Below are 4,612 nucleotides of genomic sequence, written 5' to 3' on the forward strand. Positions count from 1 at the left end.
TCACTCCCAGCCCGGGGGATGCCGTTGGCTGCGCCCGCCTCGGGCTGGCGAGGCTCGTCTGGCAGCGTGGCGGGAGAAGGGACAGGGGAGCACGTCCCGTGCGTGGACGGGGGCTGCTGCTGCTGGAGCCAGAGAGGTTGGGGAGAGGTAAAGAGGAAGAAATGCGGGGCCGTCGGCCCAATGTCCGCTTCCTGCAGCGGGCGAGAGAGCGAGCCCCACTCTCCGGGTGGCGAAGGCTCCCTCTGCGCGGCGTGCGGCGGGCCGGGGGCCAACGTGCGCGGCAGGGTCCGTGCGCGTATCCTGGAGCGGGACGGCTGCCTGGCGAGCGAGCCAGCGAGGCTCCATGTCCCCGAAGCCTCGTCTCGTAGGAGCCCTGACACCCCACCGTGTTCTCCTAGGCTGAGGACGGCCGAGCGCCCCGAGTTACCGGAGAGGAAGGGAGGAGAGAAGGAGACGGGAGCGTCTGAGCTGTTAGAAGCCTCCTGGCAGCCACCGAAAGCGAGAGCCGCTGTGAGTCCCTGGCCCTCGGGGCCTCGTCCCCGGCTTGTGTGTCCTGGTGCCTCCCTGCCCCTCCTTGGTGGTGGTTTTGGTTTATTATTATTATTTTAAAATTTTGCTTCCCTATACCTCTCCTTTTCTCTCTATTTTTGTGTCCTGCTCCATCTTCTATAGCTGTTTTTCCCTTTTCCATATCTTTGTCTTGATCTGCATCAGTCTCTTTTTTTCCCCACAGTTTCTCTGGCCTGTTCCCTGCTGTTCTTTTCTTCTCAGTACCTGTACGTGCAGCTCTTATCTCCCACCTTCCTATCTCTCTTCTTCCTGCCTTGCCCTTCTCTCTCTATTCGTTTGTCTTGCTCACTGTTGCTGGCGTTTTTTGTTCAGCATCTCAGCGTTCCATTCCTCCTTCCTGTTCATCTCTTATTCTTTCTGACCTTTAATGCTGCTCCCTGTCCCATTGTTTCTCGCTGTATCCCTGTGTCCTGCTCCCTACCCACAGTCATATTCTTCCCTGTCCTGTTGGCCATCCCAGGTTTCTTCCTCCATCTCCATCCTCGCCCCATCTCTTGGTCCTGCTCCCTACCCACCCCGGTTCCTGTTTCTCTGCCCTTCTCCTTGTCTTACTCCTGGTTTCTCTGTCCTCTTCCCTCTTTGTTTTTGTTTCTCTGTCGCTCTGCCCTGCTCCCTGTCACTGCATTTCCTCCTTCCTGTCTCTGTCCCGCAGCCCGGCGCCCACTTCTCCTTTGTCTGTCTCTCCCACTGCCCATTCTAGGATTTTTCCCACCGTCTCTGTCTCCTGCTCCTTGTCTCTCATTTTGGCCTCTTCTTCCCTTTGCCCTGCTCCCTGGCCCTTTTGCCCCTCTCTCTGTGTCACCTTGTCTTGCTCCCTGTCGCTATCTTTCTCTGGCAAGCTTACCCTCCTTTTCAAAGGAATCACAAAATCACTTTGTTGGAAAAGATAACTGCAATTTAAAATATCTTTACCCTTTGAAGAAACAGCCTGGAAAAGATAATTTTTGGTTTTTTTCAGTGGGGCGGTTCACGAGGACAGATGGGCTGCTGGGCTCTTCAATGACAGCATCCAGGGCGAGGAAGGAAATCTTGGCTATACTTGGGTGATATCTGTGTCTGTGTTCTGTGTGTATCTGGGAAAATGTGTTCTAGGGAACTCAGGCTGCCAATGAGTCAAAAATGGCCTGGTTATCCAAAAAACGCAAACGCTCCAGTGGCCGTATCAACAGCTGTACTGAAGATGGTGCAAAAGACTTTTTTCTCCACTCAACTGTAACCTTCACAAGAAAAAAGGAAGTGTCAGGTTCCTCTCCAGCTTTGTTCTGAAGGGCTTTTCCTCTTTCAGCTGGATGTCTGCTGCCACCGTTTCACCGCGGTTGCCCCGTCTTCTGCTACAGAAGTACCAGACAGACAGAAGGAATCCAGAGCGGTCTGCCCATACAAGGTACGGCTAGGACGCGTGTCTGCACTTTTCCTGAGGTACTTGTAGAGTGGACTTTAAAGTTAACATTAAGAATGCACCGACTCTCCTTCTATATTTTTAATACGAAATATTTTACCAGGAGTACTAAAAATAAGGTCTGTTCTGGAGCACGGTACACCTGTGCAGAGCTCACCTCCCTCTGGTTATTTTCTCTTCCTGAAAGCGTAATCTTCTGTTTCTGTGGGCTTACTATTGAATGATACTATGGAAATGATTTTGTACTAAAAGAGGAAAGGAGGTGTTTGTAAGAGTTCAGATGTCCAGAAGAAACAACCTGATTCAATGACAAATGCTTTGTTCTTTTTCACTCAATAGGTTTTTAAAATATCTTAGAATAGTACTCAAAAAGCTGACAGAGATACAGGCACCTGGGCAAATCGGTTTTGTTCTGCGTGTTTGCCAGGTGTTCCCAAGAAGCACTTTCAGCCTCGTAACTGGTGGCGGTGAGTCCATGCGTGGTTTGGATGAGTTATTGTTTCAATAGTGACTTTTTTCTCTTAACCTACAGTGTGTAGTTCTGACTTCAGTTGGTAAGAAATCTTCCAAAACGGCAGCATTCCTCATTCCAAGAAGCTGCATTTTATGAACCTGCCCTCCGAGTGGATCTTCCCAGGTGATGTAGTGGGCAGTGGCCTCATCAACAACAGGACTGTTCATTTTCTTTGAAACAACCAACCAAAGTCCATTTCCTTCCGCAGAGCCCAGCACAGCAGGCCTGGCAAAGGTTGGTGGCACCGCTGGGCTTTGGGTTCCCGGTTGCGACAGTCGAGCTGTCACGGTCACAGAAACGTGTTCCCCTGTGTGCTGCAGTGCAGCCAAAAGTGTTCGTGAGTCTGATGCTCCTTTTTCGTAGCCTTATGCTGCACTGCAGGAATGGGGATATTTATTTATTTTTTAAAGTAAACCCATGTCTTCTATCTCACTGATTTTCCTATCAATGAAACTTAAAGCAAATAAAATGGTCTAATTTACATGTTGACTTCCATAGTTAAGAGTTATTGTTGAGTAGGTGCAGCATATAATTTATTAGGTGTACTTAAGCAGATGGGTATTTGTTCTAAAAACTGAAAAAGAGAGGCAACTGGATGCTATGAGTGTTTCCCCAATATCTGACAGCGTGCTCTGACGTACTTTGTTTCTGTCTGGCTCTCAGTGGCGCTTTTCCCTGGCAGGTCGGGGTGTCCCTCGTGCTTGAGCCGTGCAGCTGGCCACGTGTCACTGCTCATCGTGCCACACGCCAAGTGTGAATCGATAGCTCTGTCTAAATATACATAAATGTAATAATATGATTGTAACAATATGCCAACATCTGCAAGTCTAGAAAGATATTTGTGTCCAAAGAGAAGGCTAAACAGGTGCGTAAGTATAAATGGATATTCTAGATAATAAGTGGTGATATATATAAGCATAAACAGATATTCTGTATAAGTTTAAGCAGATATATACATGTAAATGCATAGGCAAGTGTGTAGATGTCTAAGTAGATATATATTACAGTGGAAATAGATGATATATATGAATCAAATATATTCCCTAAATACATACGTATGTGTAAAAAGAGACATAGGAGTCAATGTCAGTGATGTACAAGGTTTTTAAAATGCAAAGAAATTCTGTTTATAGAAAGGATTAAAAAACTCATCCTTACCCGGAAATGTCTCTGGCGGGTGCACTTGAGGGAAAGGCCTGAGCTGCCCCCAGGGAGCAGAACGGCACCCGCACCTGGTCAGCGGTGGGAGCAGGGGCTGGGGGGCTCTGTGTGCGAGCCAGACGCTTCGTTCCATAACTGCGGCAGCCGGGGAGCTGCTGCGAGCTCTCTGCTGAATGACTGACTGTGTGGTGATGGTTTTTACTACTCACAGGGCACTGGGCGAGCCCCATTTAGTTTTCTTGTAATCTAACTTAAGTAAAAGCGTACTGAATAGAATTAATCACCCGACTTACAAGGCTGTGTGTCGTCTTTGTGTTTGTGTGTTTTTTTTTTTTTTTTTTTTTTTGAATACGCTCTCTGCTTCATGTTGCTGGGAAAACCGTGTGCTGTAAAGTTCTGCTCATATTTACCAAAAGCAGCTACAGGTTACACTGGACATCTGTGAGATCAGGTGTGGTTTGTACTTCGCAGGGAAAGAAACAGAAAACAGGAAAAGAAATAGAACGAGAATTAATAGAAGTAGAAATAATAGAAATAGATGGGGTCGAATAGAAACAGAACAGAGCAGAGCGTCGTGCCGGATATGCAAATCTCCTCGGGGCTTGGGCAGGGAGGTGAGTAGGCGGGGAGAATGCAAATTGAGATTCGAAGCCTGCAAATCAGATTGCGAGAGATAAGAGGAGGGGCGGGGCGCATGGGAACGGCAGGCGGGGCGAGGATGGGGCGGAGAAATGCAAATCAGAGGCGTGGCTACGCAAATAGGGCACTAGAGAGCTCGAACGGGCCGCCGGGAGGTTCCACCGAGGAGGGTTCTCTGGGTGGGGTGGTTCTCTAGAGCGGATTCTCTGTTCCGCGTTGTCCCGGGTGACTCGTTTGCTGTGGGTGATCCCGGGTGGTCACCCCGGTGCAGGTCACCTCCGCACGCACGCGGACGTTCAGCCCCGGTTCCGCGCATGCGCGGTGGCGCC

General features: G+C 49.2%; 1 long non-coding RNA gene across 1 annotated transcript; it reads left to right on the forward strand.

Annotated features, from left to right (window-relative positions):
- The first annotated feature begins 238 nt into the window (after positions 1–238).
- LOC139828186 (uncharacterized) lies at positions 239–2,701 on the forward strand. The gene is made up of 3 exons (XR_011739548.1): positions 239–510; positions 1,529–1,954; positions 2,502–2,701. It is a non-coding gene; the product is annotated as an uncharacterized lncRNA (long non-coding RNA).
- Positions 2,702–4,612: the final 1,911 nt, after the last annotated feature.

Source organism: Patagioenas fasciata, chromosome 6, assembly GCF_037038585.1.
Source record: "Patagioenas fasciata isolate bPatFas1 chromosome 6, bPatFas1.hap1, whole genome shotgun sequence".
In the NCBI taxonomy this organism is placed as follows: Eukaryota; Metazoa; Chordata; class Aves; order Columbiformes; family Columbidae; genus Patagioenas; species Patagioenas fasciata.